This window comes from Phalacrocorax carbo, chromosome 7 (assembly GCF_963921805.1).
Source record: "Phalacrocorax carbo chromosome 7, bPhaCar2.1, whole genome shotgun sequence".
In the NCBI taxonomy this organism is placed as follows: Eukaryota; Metazoa; Chordata; class Aves; order Suliformes; family Phalacrocoracidae; genus Phalacrocorax; species Phalacrocorax carbo.
In genome coordinates, this window is record NC_087519.1 from 52,850,603 (window position 1) to 52,869,299 (window position 18,697).

An 18,697-nucleotide genomic window follows, 5' to 3' on the forward strand; every position below is an offset into this window, starting at 1 on the left:
GTTTTCTTAATGTTTCTGGGGTACATTTAGACAGAAAAAAAAAAGTCCTATGGAAATATCAATGTATATATGATACCAAAAAATAAGCTGCAAATTCAAAGAAAAAGTTACCTCCAGAACTACTTGCCTGCATACCCAGAGGACTGCCTATCACATCGGCTTTTAATAAGCATTGGATGGCTTTCTGAAAATAACGGTGTACCTGAAGCAGAAATTAGAGGGCTGATGCAGGAACCACTGGGCGAGGGTCTGTGGTCTTTGCTATGCAGCAGTAGGACTAGATTATCCTAATGGTTGCTTCTGGTTTAAAATCTATGAGCTTATGAATCATGGTAATGGTACTGCCGCCAAGTCAATTAGCAGCATATATTCCAGGAGAAAGAATTCATTATCATACATTCACCTTCTGCCTTGACACCTGTGGAACTTTCTGTTGGGTCATTTACCTGTGCTGAACTCTTTGATTAGTTCACCCAGATCACTCCAGCTCTGGCCTCTGGAATCAGAAACCTATAGAAACAAAGCCTTTGGCTCTCTGAAATTTCTTCACTTGGTTAATTTTGCTGACAATAGACACAGGGTATCTAAGGATTTGGCATGGACTTTTCCTTCCCACCGCTACGTATATGTATGGCAGGCGGTCACTAGGGTCTATACAGACTGTAACAACCTTTCACAAGACAGAATCACAGAGTCCCAGAATCCCAGGCTGGAAGGGACCTCAGGGACCATCTAGTCCAACCTCTCTAGGCAGAGCCCAGCCTAGACAAGATGCCCCAGCGCCCTGTCCAGCCGACTCTTGAAGGTGCCCAACGTGGCCGAGCCAACCCCTTCCCTGGGGAGATTATTCCAGTGGTGACTGTCCTCACTGTGAAAAATGTCCCTCTGGTGTCCAATTGGAATCTCCCCAAGAGGAACTTGTGTCCATCCCCCTTGTCCTCTCCATGGGACTCCGTGTAAAAAGGGAGTCTCCATCTTCTCTGTAGCTACCCCTTAAGTACTGGTACGTGGGGATGAGATCCCCTCTGAGCCTCCTTTTCTCAAGGCTGAACAAGCCCAGCTGTCCCAGCCTGCCCTCGTATGGCAGCTTCCCAGTCCTCTGATCATCTTGGTGGCCCCTTCCAGCCTGGCCACATCCTTTTTGTACAGTGGGGACCAGAACTGGACACAGCGCTCCAGGTGTGGCCTGACCAGCGCTGAGTGGAGCGGGATGATGACTTCTTTATGTTTATGTTTGTGTCTGCCTACAAATATGTTTATGGGAGGCTATTATTCCACCGTTTAGGAATCTAGCACAATTTAAACACTTGCCTACTTCTTTCAGTAGTTTCTGATACGCATTCAAACAACTGTGGAGTAGAAACTAACCACAGTTTAACTGTCCCTTCTCATAAGCTCAGGCTAATGCTGATTGATTTGAAAAGGCTGCAGTAAGAGTTTTTATGACCTTAACAAGGTATATCAGACAATATCGGGTCATCAAGTACAGCGGGGCTATGAGTGAGTACTACCAGTTCTGTGGCTAAGCCAGCAACTCCACAAAGCCTCGCTTGGACTTCTGAGAGACCGCTCGGTCTCCTATTCCAACCTCCAAAGAGAGTCTCAAGTGCTCCAAAGGCTGTGCTGGTGATGAAGTCAAGAAAAGACAAATTATTATGACATTTGCCATTTATGGTGCAACCATAATTGTCTTTCAAGACCTGCTCTTTCAATGGAGCACTTTTTTTGCTCTTTATGGATTTTCCACAAAGCTCCCTATGGTGAACTCAAGCAGTTAGGAGCAAGGAGAACACACAAGGGCTCTGGCCCCTCTCAGATTCAATAAAAGTGTCTATAACAGATGGCTAATTACAAAGATAGCTATTATCCAAGCTTAATAACACTTAGCTCTTCCAAAAATATCACGAAGAGGTATTCTGGCACACTGTGTTCCAGCACTACAACTGAAGTGAGCCAACCGTGCTCTGCCCTAGGCTGGTGCAGAGCCTGAAAAACCAAAATATCTGTTGTCCCGATGGCTTGTTTTAATTTTTTTCTGTGATCCTTTATCAACGATGGAGCTTTATTCAAGACCAGCAAAGGCTGAAAAATTGGATTTGCTTGGCAGGTAACCTTTCTCACTCTGCCAATTAATCCAGCAGGAAAAAAAAAATAGAAAAAAGAAGAAGCCAGTGATCTCTGAGAAGAAACACCAACAGATCAAAGACTGGATTCGCTCTCCCAGCACTACTGCCAGTGACTGCATGCGACGAGTACTTGGGCATACTGCTCATGCACCGTGCCATTGAAATGGGCATGTCATCAGGATTTCCATTAATCTGGAAGATCAGCGTGAGCTGCTGAGGTGCTGGACGTTCATCAGTATGGAACAGATGCCCAACATCATCAAATTCAGCCTGACAAAATTTCTGGCTGAAGAAATGGAACTTGTCTGCTAAAGGCGTATGATAATCTTAACAGTGCGTGCTCTGGTGAGAGGCCAGTGCAATGCTTTTTCCTGTGCTCTCTGGGCAATTAGCCTCAAACTCTTTTTTGCAGTGCCCTGTTTTCCACAGGATTGTCTCCCCTCTCCCCCCCTTCTCCTGCTCCCACAACGTCCAAGATTTAGGTACTGCTTACAGAGATTGAAATATGGGTTAACACCCTCTTACACAGATAAGACTATTGACTATGGCCTGCAAACTTCCTGGAGGAGCAGGTCAGCCTTTAGGCGACTGCAGAGAGGGCGCGATGCCGCACGCCGCGGCGTTGGGAGCCGAGGGCTGGCTGGGGCCGTGTGGCTGCATTACATTGCCGGGATCATCCACGTCTCCCCAGATGGCTCTCCGCTGGATGGCTCGTAGCTCTTTTAGCCTCCCAAGTAAATCCACACTTCAGTTGGTGACTCCTGCGTCATGAAGACTTGTGGGTTTTTTTGTTGTTTGGGTTTTTTTTTGAGGGAGCCAAGGATCTTTGAAAGTAAAAGCACAGATGCTTGTTCTCCGCATTCCTGAGCTCTCAAACCAGGGTCAGACATAGGCGTCACCTTTCAGCCCCGTGTAGCACACCTGATAAATAGGATTCCTGCTCTCCAGCACCAAAAGGCTGTTCATTTCGCATGCTGGCTGCCCCAGATAGCAAATCTGAGCCATCCAATTTGTCTGCCTCACTGCACAGCGAGGCCTGTGCCCTAATACAGCTTTGTATTCATTCCTGGCAGCTGGGCTCCACGAGGTGGGAGCTGCAGCGAATAAACCGGTCACCGGCTCCGACCGAGCGCGGTAGGCGAGAAGAGGAGCTGTGCTTTGGATTCGCCGGTGTTGATCTTCAGCTAATGTAAATCAACTTGATTCTGCTGGCAGCAGTGGAAATGAGCTGATTCATGCCATTTATAGTTTCTTCTTCCTTACTTACGGCAACTTAATGACTGCCAGGCACAGAAACACCTGACTGAGGCCATTAGATACACAGGCTTTATACCCTTAATGTTTTGTTGGGTTATAGACTAACAAAGACGACAACTTTAACTTCTGATGAGAAAGCTAGTCCCCTGACCACTTAGCACTAATAAGGTACTTTTCAGTTTCTAAGTGCTTTGCAAACATTAATTAATTATTCCTTTAAACAACACTTGGTTATTTTCTGTTACCAGAGTGCGTGTTTACCAAGGTAGCTCCATTCGCGCACAGCACGTTGTTGGCAGCAGGCAGGGGCATAAATTGGTCTATAACCACACGCCGTAATTTGCAGCAGTTTTGCTTCACCAAACGCCGTCAGCACAGCTACAGAGGCAGCCCGGAGGAGTGACCGCTCCTCCCCGTGGCCTGTGGTGGTGATAACCTTTACCTTCCCTGCTACACCGAGCAGAACCATAAAACCTGTCTGCTGCACCGTTCAGCTAATTCCACAGAAACCGATGCCAAAAAGGCGCTTCCAGCTTGACACAGCTGCAAAAAGTGGTGACAAATTTTGTTCTATGTGTGACATCAAAATACCCGTTACAGTACAGGAGCGACACAGGGAATAAGCAGATTTCTAATAAAACACACGAGGGAGGTTGCCACCACGAGACAGCACAATTTCCTGCGTGCAACAGTTACTAAAGATCAAAAATACTCCTGTCCTGTATCAGGCCGTTGCCAGCAACTCTCACCAAAAAAAAATAACCCACCCAAAAATAGAAAGGAGAACGAGGTATTACCCATCCTAAACCAGCCACGAGTCCAGTGGAGAGGAAGATAACCAGAAGGCAGGAGCTGGAGGCTCACTCCCTGCTCTGTTCCAAGTCACAGCAAAGACGCACCAGTGCTTGGCTTCCAGAAGCGTAGCCCTAGCCACTGGGTCCTTGCTGCTTTTCACATCCCCGGCTCGCTCTCCCCGTCTCTCATCTCCTAGCATGCTTTAGCATCGCACGCTAAAGGAGAGGAATGTTTCCTGGCAAAAGTTTTGCCTGAACCAATATATTTCCACTGGAAATGAGTGTTTCAGTGAACCGTGGCAGACAACAGCGCCTATTGCCGTAGGCAAGATAACCCCCCCCTGCAATTGAAAACAGGGACTTGGGAAGGGCTAAGTTATCACTTTTTAATTAGACCTCCCCACAATTTTTCCAGGGAATAGATTTCTGGCCTAAAACACTGGAAACTATCAAGCTGACAATAACGGTCAGCAGAAACCAGGAATGCCCGCCTGCTGCGCCTCCTGCCCGCCTCCCCTGCAGGCAACGCCGCTCGGAGGCCCAGGCCCCGCTTAGCAAGGGCTGCTGCACAGCAGGCATCAAGCTGAATATCGCATGCACCTAAATCTACTTTAATTGAGAGGTCAGAGCAGCTTGCTCTGCACTGCCTGCTGCCGGCACCAAGGGGGCTCCGTCTGTTTCCTTTCACTTTCTGCAAGCTCTCTTTGCTCTGGTCATCTTCAGACGGTATAATCTGGTGTCAACGACGTGGCTTAGCATCACGTACACAAAATGAATTAAAACTGCAAAATCAGGAACTAAATCTTTCAGTATCAGTAACCTCCATCCCCAGCAATGATAAGGAACACCAAACTTTGATGCCCCAAGACATGCAGTGTAATTAATTAGCCATCTTTCACCTTGATCATATTTAAAATGCTGTGTCTGCAGGTAGAGCTGCGCTGACACACGCTGCAAATGGCGCTATATAGGCAAATGCATGTTGTTATAGGTCTCTGAACAGGAAGAAAATGTATTGGCAAATAGATTCTTTTGCCTGTATAACTGTATCTGTACCTGGGCTTTTGTCAACACAGCTATTTTCTCACAGTCCGACTCAGTAAAGCTTTCTACTGTATGAAAGGCCTGAGGTTGGCCGCTGAGCATTATCTTCTGCATGGGTGTTTACAGTTTCCAGCATCTCCCCTGAAAGAATCTCGCTATAAGTAATACACAAGTATTTACTGGACTCAGGCAGACAAAATTCAGTCTATTTTCAGTCTGAATAGTTTAAACCCTGCTCTGGGATTCTTTGATGGCTTGGGAAGCAAACAAACCCCCCTCCTGCTGATGAGTTCTAATTCGCCTCCATCTATGCTTGGTACAAAGAGCCGGTGAGGTAATCATACATCCTTCTGCCGTCTGCGCTGCGAATACACCGCGCTTTCATTTGAGAAAATGGCACAGCTCACAGTCATGCAAACAAAAGACCTGGGATTATATTCACTCATTCCAAACCCAACACAACAGTCATTTCTTTTCTGAAGTGCTGAGAAAGAAGAAAGCCTTATATTTAATGAAATACAAGCATCTCTAGCCATGGAAGTAAAGTGCAGTTTTAATCTAAGAGTAGAATTTCCAGCCTGTGATATATGGTTTATTCCTACTTCAGACTTAAGGAGGTTGCGTGCAGCTACCATTTTCCTGCATAAAACAATTAATTAAGCTGTGTGTCGTACTCTAAAGGATACCTTTTCATTGCTTATATGCATATCCATATCCATAAATTTTTACATTGATACTGTAAAATATTTATATGCTAAAAGCACAATAATTACTGTAACACCGCATGTGACTTCAGGATAAATGTAATAGCACCCCAGACGTATGCTAAGTAGTTGTTTGCAGCAAATACTGCGAGAGTTACAGAAAAGATACCAACCCGTGACGTGGAGAAGCCGCTGTAACATCCTTCCTACAAAGGAAGGGACATACCAGCACATACCAATAGCCGATCTCTGTTGCTAGCCAGAACCAGACCTTCTAGAGGAAGGTGCAAAATCCGCGTGAAAAATGTGGAATTAAATGGCCATAGTTTAAATGCCTTTCCAATATTCATCAGGAAAATATCGGGCTTATGCTGTGAGACATGAGGGAGTTTTATCCCTCTCTGAAATTGGGATTAACACCCCCTGGCCCCCCCAAACCCTTTCTAAGTAGTTCACCTGTGGATGTTCTCTTTATTCAACATATCCCCTTTTTTTATATTTTTGCTCTGCTGTTGGTCGCCGTTACATTCCTGGCAATAAAAAAAAAACCCCAAACTAATTTAACCTACACAAAAATTACTTCTTTCCAATTTTTGAATTCACTGAATGTTACCTACCACCACTTGAGAAATGCAGCCAATTAATACAGTCTTCATAGTAATAACTTGTACAAAAGCATCCAAACCTAATAGTAATTTTCAACAATGTAAACCTGTGATTTACTCCTGCCATGGGAAAGTTTTTTGGCTTTTTTTTATAATTACCGTAGGAACGGAGAGAAAGTGAGCATTTCCCTCTTAGGAATTTGTAGGAGAACAGCGCAGGAAAGAGGAAAATATGAAACATGTTCCCTCTTGCGCTTCTCCGAATGAGGGTGTTGGATGTGTTTGCAACATAACTCGTTGCAGCCGATTGGCACCAAGCCCTGACAAGCTCCCTCTCTAATAAAATGTGTTTCTCTCAATACCAAAATCTAATCGTCGGAACTCGCTTGATACATTCAAAATGTAAAACATGTTAAACATCCTCGACACTGAATATGTGAAAAGGATCATTATTCACAGACTCCTAATCAAAGCTTCATTTCGTGTCATTATTTGTTTGGTTTTACATGTTTCCTCCTTGCTTGAATGAAAATGTCTGGTGTTGGAAAATGTCTCATGAAGCTAAGAGAAGCTGGGCAAGGAGTTGTGCTGCATTCAGCAATGCCCAGGCATAACGGGTTGTTTGTATTTTTTTCTTTTGGAAAAGTCTGCACTGTTTGCTAGGTTGTAAATTATTGATTTATTTGGTGATTTACTTTGCAGCAAATTGAAGCTATATGCAAGCTAAATAGAGCTCCACTGAAGCTAATTATGATGATGGGGGCTATAAAGATTCAGAAATAGATAATTGTATTTGCTTGACATGTACACTACGAGCCAAAAATATACCCCTCTTCTACCACACATACTATATAGAGCAAATGTAACTTAAACCACATTTATTTCATTAATAACAGTCGCAACTTCTCTGCCTGTGAAGGCTTTAAGGCGCTATGAAGCACTGACACGGGAATGTTTTAGGCTCTCCTGGCTTGTCTGTAAGGATGTATCACCCCGATGTTGGTGCTGGGACCACGGAGGGTCTAAGCCAGTAAGCGGGGCTAGGGGACACCGTCGCCTCCCCTCGTTTTTTTCACTGAAAGTCAAAATTCAGTTAATAGTTTTTGCCATGTGAAACATTGAATTATCTTTCTTTTTCTCTGCTTCTTGGGGCCACAGGTCTTCCCAGCAAAAACAGATTCTGAAGGTACAAGCATCTGGGTGGAATAACTGGAAGCCTGGCACCGAGCTGGTAATGGCCCGGAGCACGGAGAGCTCACCGGTGCCTCGCTGCAGGCAGAGTCCAGTTCCTGCAGCTCCAGGGTCGCTCTCGTGGCTTTCCCAGAGAGAAGGGAGTTTGACTTTCCCAATGGATTTCCTAGAGATGAGAATACACCACTGCAGATCTCTCTCTCAGGATCAAACATCGAGTAACTGCATCGGGAGTGGGACGCAGATGATCTGAACAGAAGCCCAAGTTCTGTCACAGATGCACGACAGATTTTGGCATGTTGGCCATGTAGATGTAGATACATTCCGGCTAACCCACGCCGGCTAGGCGGGATACGTACAGCAGCATAAATCTGGAAGTACCTGGGTGGGATTCCCAATCCACAGCTTTCTGTACTTCGCTGGTACTTTTCAATCCAGCCCGCTGCAGCATCCTGCCTGGTTAGCTTCAGCTTTCGCAACGTGCCCCCGTCGGTGCTGGAGACCGGCACACGTTCTGAAGCACAGCCCTGCATCGGGCCCTGCGGGAGCACCGCGGGAGGCACATGCCGTGTTCCCACGCGCGGGACCGGCCTGCCGGGCGAGCTCTGGGAGGCAGGGGCCTCGAGATGCCAGAGCCTGCAGGCGTAAGCCCCCATCGCTCTCAAGCCTTGCAGACTCTCTCCTGTGAAGCCGAGCGCCTGCAAGCGCTGACTAATCTGAAAAGAGATCCTTTCCAGCCCAAGCCCTTGCCTAATGAAATCAGTATTCTGGTCAGCTCCACCACTAGAAAAAGCAGCTGCAGTATGCAGGGGAACATATTTCGTTTTACCGGCTCCATGTGCTAGGGTTTCGCAAATGAAATTTTCTCTGACTTTCAGACTATATGAAATCTTGAAATTAAAATGAAATGTAATTGCCAATGAATGGGAAGCGCTACTTTTTGGCCAGCTCTATTTGTACGTATAAAATATCCTAGGCTTCTCAAAGTGTCTTTCATGCCATCTCAAATTATTTTCTTTTATTTTTTTTTTTTTATTGAGATCTCCAAAGCCAGCTGCTTAGGGGTTTTGAGTGCCCAAATTCTCCCTCATTATTTCATTTGACACTCAGTTCCCTTGAGCAGCACTGAAAAATTACTAAGCCTCAATATCTGTGCAAGACTTCCAAACAATAGCTACAATGAAGAAACTGGTCCTGGCACTAAAAACCAATGAATATGTAAGACAAATTGTATCTGGAGAGAGTAAACACATTAACACAGACTACCAGGAGCGTCTTTCAAAAGATATACAATGTGAGCCGCATACTCTTCAATAGCTCAAGGGGCTTATAGTCAATAAATTTAACGGGCTGCAGCCAAAAAAGTCAAAGCTAAAGTACGGCATGTAAACGGAAGCTAGAGTGCACTCTTCTCTTGAACCTTAGGACAGAGTTAATAGAGGGGAAATGACAAAATACATAAAGAGGAATACACAGGATTTGACAGAGTTTGTTTTTTCTTTTAACTTCAAGGCAAACAGACTATTTTGATTTACAGATAAATCAAACAAAGAACTTTTATCACTTTGCATAAAAGTCCCGTTTTCAGCATTGGAAAGATTAAGCTTCAGAACCATATTCTATATGTGCATGTGGGGGATTACAAGGGAAGTCCTGTAAATAATGACCTTGTCAAAGAGAGATTAGCTTCAGTGATTCTATGGCAAAATAGTTGTTTTCCACACTTAAGGATTAAAATATCCATTGGCAGTTTGTGTAAACTAGAAAAACTCATGGATATTTGCAGTAAAAGGGTAATGGCAGTAGCAGTATCTGGCAGCCCCATTGCTGCCTCTTGACATGACTCACGGATTTCTGACGTTCAGTCTGGGGAGCCGGATCCTCAGCCGTGCCACGTTCGTTTGCAGTGCCTCAGCGTTTATGTGACACAAAAAAATGTTTCCTTTAGGAATTCCCTATATTCTACAGTTATGTGGTCATGCTAAATGCAGATGTGTTGGACCCATCTTGTCCTCTTGATTTTTCAAGACCTACCCATCATATTGACATCTACGCTTGCTTAAGCTGTCAGTAAAATTGAAGCAGCTGAGCTGGACTGTTCCCACCGAGATTCTCTTTCCTCAGCATTGCCTCTTCTTTTGCTGCTTCTAAAAGACTCCTGTGAGGAAGATGGGCAGTGTACCTGTACCTGTGGGGCAATCGAGACCCTGGTGTTGGATATGACAGGCCTGGTCTCTGCGCTGACTGAACGGTGACGCCTCGGATTGAAACAATCTGCTCTGAGACAGGCAGAACAGAAAATGGTGCGGAGGCTCTTGCAGCCCAGGTTGGTGTCTTAATACAGAATATAATAGGCAGAAACCCCCTCTCCGAGTGAGTGGCTCAGTGCTTCTGAAATCACTCTAGCTGGCTTACCGTCCCCAAGGAAGATGAAAATAAATCCACCAGAAATTGTCAGCTACTTGTCTCTGCGCCCATAAAATGGTACAATAACAAAAATTTCTGTTTACCCTGGTGATATAAAGTTTGCAGATATATCGGTAGCTGTATATTGTGCAGGACAGTGAAGGAAGAGGCTCGCTTTGTTTACTTGCTACTTACACAGAGTAATCTATGTTGTAAAATAACTGGATAAAAAAGACAGTTTAGTTCCTGAAAGAAACGTTGCCGTACGAGGGACAACACAGCACAAACTCCCGTGGTTTGTCTAGGGCGGTCCCAGCTTACACTGGCTGGGTTCTTCACGTAAAGCAAGGTGCAGTCTTTCGTCTAGCATACGTCCTGGCAAAGACATCGGGGCTTTAGAGCAGCCTATAAAAATTCTGTTGCACTGGCAAAATTAGTTCATGTTTAATTATATTCAATAGAGAAAGTTTTAAAAGTCCTAGGTTCCGACTTCCTAAATCATTTCCACTACAGGTCCAACACGTTAAGATTTTTCTTGAACACTATTATCTATCAAGTCTGTTGAGCTTGGTGAAATAGGGCCTGGATGTCTGCTCTCATTTCATGACAACGGTAAGTGACATAAGTAGAGGAAAGAGAATTGTACTGTGGATCAGGGTGGGGGTGTTTTGAAAGCGTGGCACAAAACCGCTTTTAGACACGTCCATGAAAGGTAGTCACCAAAATTGATCTGTAAATCTTCAAAAAGGCTGCTGGTCACAATTGTGGGTACTTATCTCCTCAGAATGCCTTTTCCTAGGCTGCGGCTGTGCAGCAGCGTGTGCCTGCGGTGCGGTGGGGAGGTAGCCAAGCAATATGCAAGCAGTTACACGGGGCGATGGCAGCAGGCTGTCTTCAGAAGCACAGAGCAAGCAGTTCAAGCTGCAAAATTCATTCAGAAAGCTGAAAAAAACCAAGGAGGTCAACCTGTGCTGAACTCAGGGTTGTTCTAGCTGGTTTAAAATCTAGGCTGTGTTTACACTGAAGTTTTGTAATGGTGGAGACACAAAAATTACCGAGCCTCAGCTTTGACTGTGCATGCCAGTAATTGGCAAAACACAGGCTGTCTACCTTTGGTCAAGGGAAAGGTCCTTGGACAAGCACAGGGTGTGACGGATGAGCTCTTGAGCTAGCAAGGCATTAGTAACTGGCCACCCAGGGAGGGTAACAGGCTAATGAGAAAGTCCAGTGAAAACAGAAATCTTCCAAGAGGCATAAAAGCAATCCCGTTCATGCAGTTAAGCTGAAAAATCTTCATCTCGTGTAGGTAACGAAAAATACAACTATGATGGACGTACACCCACGTATGGCTGCAATTCACTCTTTCTTGTAATTACCTTTTCTCCCTGTTAGCTCCCCTTGTTTCTTTAACGTGGTCATCTCAGGGACAGTTTCATGAAGACGATCTTGGGAAGAGAGAACTCGCTGTCTTCTAAAGAGAAGCGAAGACAAAAGGTTGCTGGGGGCTATATCCATACTCCCAGGCGACTTCACCCACCGTCTAACTGCACTGGCTGATTTTAGCAGGAAAAAGGCAAAAGGCAAAAATGCTGTCTATATCCACAGACGGGGAGATAGCTGGGAGGATGTTGTGCTTTCAGACTGCATTGAAAAAAAAAGGTGAAAGATTAAATGCTTTGGCTCTTCTTTACTGTTGTTTAAAATTTTTTGAGGAAATATTTGTTTTCCTTTTAGTGCACTTTTCCCAAAAGGAAATGAAATGGGCTATTCAAAAACAGGTAAGAAGCATTAGCTCTATCTGCAAATAATCAATGAAGGATGAGCTTTTCAAAAGCCCTAATGAAACTGGTGGGAAGCTCCCACTGACTGTTAGTTGACAGCTAACTCTGAGCAGTATGGAGAAGTTTAACCAAGCTATGTAATTTTTAAGTTCATGTGCTCGATATTCAAAATTATGCATTTATAAATAATTTATTGTACAGTAACGTTTTATCCAATTTAGTATTGAATAGTAAAGGGATGCAAACACTTGATGCAAGACGTTCTAGACAATGAATTATTTGTGAACCAATTTTATCATTACATTAGTGGCCATTTGCTGTTCTTGAGTCTACGCTTGTGTCACGGGCTACCTAATATTAAATGGCAAGGTTTCTGTTTCCTACCTGTTTTTTATTTTTCTGAACAAATATGTATAAATAAATCTTAAATTAATGGTACAAATACAAATGAGCTTGTCTTGCCTTTTCTTACAAATGGAATTAGGGCTTTTGTTTCAGCATCTGTAAACATAAATTGGGAGCACCCGCTCAGTTCTGGTGGCCAGACCGGCAGTGGCCGATCAGCTCTCCGGGTGCAGGAAGACAAAACTGCCGAAGTAGAGACATTCCCATTTTGTTGGGGAACGTTGAGCCATCTCTTGAGCTATGTAAGCGTTTGACACAATTTGAGAAAAGCACTGGAATAAACCGCCTGCCTCCCAGGCCCACCACGGACACGACATTGTGGCCAGACCTTCCGCCCTGAGCAAGCGGCAATTGCTGGAAGCAAAATACCATGTGGCTGCTCTGAGACATCACTGAGGGCCTCAGACAAGCATTTTGATTTCCTTGAGCCCAAAGGTCTTCAGCACAATGCCACGGTAATAGCTTTACAAGTGAACACTATCTCACAAGTGACTAGATGTAGGTCTGTTTTCGGAGACCTGCTCACACTGCCGTAAGCCTGTGTCATCATCTCCTCCATCAAACCCACGTACACCGAAGGGGCTGTAAAATCCATTCGAATCTAGGAGACTCATCACCTTACAAGAAATGAAGTTCTGCAGGTCAAATATTGATTCTAAATTGCACCCAAGTACCTTTTAAATTATAAAATTATGAGAGAGCTGAGCATCAGCATTATCACTAGATGCCACCCCTGAAAAATGCTGGAGAACCATTGCCAGTTGTTCCTGGGAAGTAAGTTACTGGTACAGAGATATTACAATTACCAAGTACGTTATATCATTTAAGTATATATTTAGCTTAATTGTGGTAAAACTTGATAGTACTCTGTTGATTTCATAATTACTAGAAAAACTGCAAAATAAAATACATGTTTTGGGGGACTGGGAATTTGACGTGGTTTATAATCAACAACATTGTTCACAGTGACGGCGCCGAGTATACAGAAATTATTTCACATCGCAGCACTGGTGCTAACACTTGCTTTTCCACTCGCTTTTCATTACCATTGCAAAGTAGTTTTCATAGACAGTGCTTATTTTAGTCATGGCAGAAACTAATGAATTTTTCAGACTTGTGTCTGGGTTTTATTATTCTCCTATACAATCTTTTATTATACTCCTACAAAATCTGGGTTTTATGTATTGTACTATCAAAGAGGAGGGCTGAGGATGCCCTTACTTCCCTTTGAATCTTTTTTACAACTTTATAATTCAGAAATTTAAACTTCTTTTTACCCATTACGAACGGCTAACCTCGGAGTCCGGCCTTGCTCCTCCCTCTGGGTCACTGTGAAAATCGTCTGCACTACGGCGGCACCCAGAGCCGCTCTGCTTTGGTTCTGTTGTACTAAACAATGTAAAAACAGGGCTGCAAATAGCCCCACTCTCACGAGCCTGCTGTCTGGGATGTGCACAGGACAGGTTTTTAGTGAAGTAAAGAGATGGTTGAGCTAATGCATTTCAAGCTAACATTCATAGCTCTACTCCGTACTGGAGCGTAAGCAGGCGCTAAGGCAGCCAGACGAGGGAGAGGGGAGCGGGTGCTAAATAAGTGATAGGGAAAGGGAAACTCATAATTCCTCCCTCCACACGGCCGACATGAACGTGGTATTCACAGCAAGAGATCCAGCAGAGAAGACAAGACATTTTGTGTGAGGGACTGTCAGTCTGAACATCATTTTGCCCTCTCTGAAAAATCATCCTTTGAAGAGACAGGAACACCGCCGGAGTGATTCACAGCCCTGTTAGATGTCGGAGCTGCTGGAGAACCTCGCCATAAGGCGAAACATGTGGCCGCCCCAGCGCCCAGGCAAGACGGCGGCGCTGAATGTATTGATTAACTTTGTGCTGTTTCCTAGAGGAACGTAAAGAGGTTAAAAAAAAATCTGAAAGGGAGGGAGAAATGCGGCTCGGCTGACATAGCAAGGCACACGCAGCCAACAGACTCGAAACCCTACTCCCTGTTCCGTCTTCTGCTTTCACTCGGTCAGTTCATTTTGCTCCATGGATCGATTTCCTTATTGGAAAAGAAAAAAAAAAAGGACTGACAAAGGTCTTCCTTACCTCTGTCTTTCTGTTGTAGCCTGTGGGATCTGTGAGTGGAAAGATGTTGCGGATGTGAAGTGCGTGACTGCTGTTGCGTACACAGGTTACTGATCCGGCGGAGATTGCCCTTCCCCTAGGAAGTATATCGGCGTGCCGAGCAGGCAGCCCCCAACACAGCATTTTTCTGGTAGAAAGGTGTGGAGAGAACAGCAGTAAGGGAAGTTCTGTGTGTCTGTGTGCTCTAAATTTGCTGTTTCTTCCTTGTACAGGTGGGGTTTGAGCAGGTACCACTTAATGCAGAACGGAGGAAGAAAAGAAAGACATTGTAGTGGTAGGAAGGTAGGTGCTGTGGTGAAGAAAGGCTTTAGAAAACTAAATGCAATTCAAAAAGTAGACACTTGAGACCTTCACATGAGTAAAACAATGGATTTTTTACCCTCCTATCGTCGTTGTTAGAGGTAAGAGCTCCTTACCTATCCCATGCTCCTCTCACAGCCTCACACTTCTATTGTCCTGGCTGGTGTTTTGTTTTTTTTTTTTTAAAAACACTAAAATAATAACAGTGGAAAAGCAATAGTGCTGGCATTTAATGTTGCAGAGAGCAGATGCAGTTAAAACATTTATTTAACTTGAGGGTGGATAACCCTCCCAAGTGAGCGGCACATACTGAGTTGTAAGACACGGGCTGTGTACCCCGGACTACCAAAGGAAACGCCAACGGTGGGAGTGGTTCTCTGGCAAGAGATGGTAACTGCTCTACAAGCCCCCAGAGGTCCTTCAGAGCAGGGCTAGGCTGGCAGCAGTGTCCCCAGCTCGCTCCTTACAGGCAGGGATACAGCTGGGGAGAGGAGCGCGACCGTGCGCATCGCCCTTCTGCTGAAATCCAAGCGAGACTCACCAGCTATTTCCTCTGTTTGAAAACCACCAAACATCTAGTAACCGTGCACAAACCAACCTGTTAGCTTGTACAAATGGGCAATCAGGTGGAGAAGGACATACCGGGTCATAGAACAATATCTCATAAGAAGCCAGACTTTTCCTTCCGCTGCTTATGGCAGCGATCTTCTACATGTGAACCCCAAGGCTGCACTAACTCCTGTAAGAGCGACGCGTGCCCTGCTATAGGTTAAGGTAACGTGGCAACATCGCAGACTACAGTTAATTTCAGGTTCTGTAAAACACTTGGCATCCACATATTTCAATACCATACTTCAAGCAGCTTAATAGAATATTATAACATGATTTCTTTAATAGAATAACCTATAATTTATTTTTCATTAACTACTCAAGTTCAATTTTGATACTGTAAAACTAAATGCATTTTTTTAAGCTTTTACTTTCATCAATCATTTGATTTTTCTGACATGTGGCACATCTAATTCGATGGTATTGGCTGTTCTGTTTTTAAATAATATTCTGTTTTCCAGAATACCAGTATGAATGTATTTAGACGTCTTTAAAAAATGTAGTGACAGCAATTTCAATCAAAAATGAGAGGGGGAAAAAAAAAGACTTTCTTTACAATGAATAGCAGCAACTGAAACAAGTTAGCAATAAGGAAGGCAAAACCAGTATTGGAATACTTTGGTTTCATTCATACTGAAGTTTGTGGTGTTGTGGAAGAATTATACGGGCCTTGTACATAAGTTAACACTGCAGTAGATCACCATTGCCACCTCCTGGTAAATAAACCATATAACTGTATTCTGGAGCTTTTTCTAAACAGTCATATATTGTACAACTGTAGAGAGATTACACCATAAATAGGCAATAAAGGATTTAGGGTATTTATTGTGAGACTATCATTGCATTTTTATTCTTTGCTCACATAAGACCTTTATAAAGAACTGCATTACGGTTGATAAATAGTGGCATTTGTTCCAACGCACTCTTTATGCTGAAAAGAACTACTGCTAGTTATGACTCTGTAGATTAAGGTGAGACGGTGGGTATTGTCGTGATTGAAACAAACACCAGGGCTGCTTTAAGAAAAACTCACCACGGCCAGAACAAACGCAGGCTCAGACAGAAGGCATTAGTTTCCACCGCACTGGGATGGGGCCGTGCCGTGGTAGTGAGCCGAGGCAATGTCAAGCAGCGCTAAGCCACGTGACGAAGCAACAGGAGGGATGACAGCAGTGGCAACAATAAGCTGCCGTTTCACCTTCTGGTATTTTTATTCCTTTTATTTTCTTGCCTTTTTTGTTGTCCTTCCCATTGTCATTTCCCATCCTACTCCCTCTCTCGCAGCTACGCTCCCTTTTGCTCTTCATGCAGCTACTTGAAACCTCCTCATAGGTAATATAGATCCTCTCCTGCTCGGAGGGGCAAGGAGTGGGCTGATCCCGAAGCCAGCATGAACAACCCCCCGTCGCAGCAGAGCTGCCCCCGTGAGACACCAGCGCCTGCACGAGCCCGCCTCGCCGTGCACGCCCGCAGTCACGTGGGGAAGGAGAATGAGATGTGGCTACAACCCGTTACCCTTCGGACCAGAGCGCAGCGATCAATGCGACGCTGAGCCTTGATAAATCATCCTTTCAATCAACTCGGCAAACAGAGAGAAGTGCTGTCTAACCGGCAATAAATTTCAGACAGGCTCAGCAAGGAGTGACAGGTAAGTCGGAAGCTCGTGCCTTTGCTCTGTTTGTGTGCTTCTTTTGCAATGCTTCTCCCTGCAACAGAGCGAGGTCCTTCACCTGCAGCTGCGTAGCTGCTGCCAGCATCGCCAAGTAACGTGACGGGGAACAACCCCTTCAACGAGTTTTTGCTTTTTCCCATGGAAGCAGAAGAAATGTTCGTAACATTCTGGAAGAAACTAGGGCTGAAGGTTTTCCGGTAACACTGAACTTTCTGAAGCCAGAGCTGCACCATGAAGAGCACCTACTTAAGAGCGGCCTTCGCAGTGGTGACAACTCATCGGCTCAGCAGCCACCTAGGCAAGACTGAAGTGGATGGGGTCGATCCCAAACACTGAAGAAGAGGATGATAAATGTGGGCGAGTGCGGTGGCATTTCAGAGCTGCCATAGCGTCAGAAAGAGTAAAGATTAACTGAAGCTCGGAAGGAGCTGTGGAAAGTTGCTGGCTGTAGATACCTGGGAGGAAAGGAGAGCTTTGGAACGGGCGAGAGAACAGCATCTTGAGGGACTAATGCGGATACTTCTTTTTCTCATCAACCCAGTGCCCTCACAAGAGGACACAGACTTCGTCTTGGACTCAAAAAGGCATTTAGAAACCAGAGTCTGGAGCAGGTTACACTTAATGACCATAATAGTTATTAAGGCCAAAAGGGACTGGAAAAACACAAGCTTAATTACTAGACTATCCCTGGGGATCTGGAATCAGCTCACAATGCTAATGGTATCTCCAGTCATTGTTATTAGATTATGCCTAGAAACTTCCCTGAAGCAACTCTGTAATTGTGTGTTTATTAATTTATTTTAATTTGTTTTAGCTGTTCTCCACTCTTCAAAAAAAGATGAATAATTCCCATGAAAAAGACAATCAGAACAGTCACCTCATCAAGAAAATGGGTAAAAACATCTTCCTCTGGAAATTACAAGGAAAAATATAAAAGCCCATATTAGGGAAAAGGAGAAGACAGATGAAAATTAGAAGCTGAGATACAGTCCCCTTTCTACAGAGAGTGGCAGTCAGGTCTGCAGCTGAAAAGAAATCAAGGGCCTGCTCATTCTGAGGGTTTGAGATGAATATTTACCCCGTGAGGAAACCTGGGCTTAAAACAAGCTAGAATAAAAATGGGAATGCAATTCCCACCGCTCTGTCCATGATACGGTTTCCAGGAGACACATGGCAGAACATACCTCTGTTGCCTCCCATGTCCCTCCAGGATTACAGCATGAAAGTTGGAGTGCAGTGTAAATCTGATCCTATATGAGTGTTTTGGCTCTAAAACATCTGCCAGACCTGGAACACCCCTCTGTCTCTGACCTGTAGCAAGTACAGCGACTCTACACATATCAATGGGCAGATAATAACGGGGATGAATTACCATTTCAGGCAGCGAAATGCCGGCTGAATCAAGGAAACAATAGTCACAAGCACGGGTTTGTGCAGCTCCGGTCCCACAGGCACGTGATCTTCAGGGCGCAGCGCTAGATGCCACTCTATTTGCAATGCCCATAGACCCATGCACTCCTCAGCCAGCTCCTTTCTAAGCAAAAATGTTTTACAACGTCAAACCAGCCAGCAATATATGTTACGGGCAGCGCTATCAGGGGTTGGCAAACTTAAGACCCAGCAAATGAGGGTTCAATGACGTTGAGCATCAAACACATG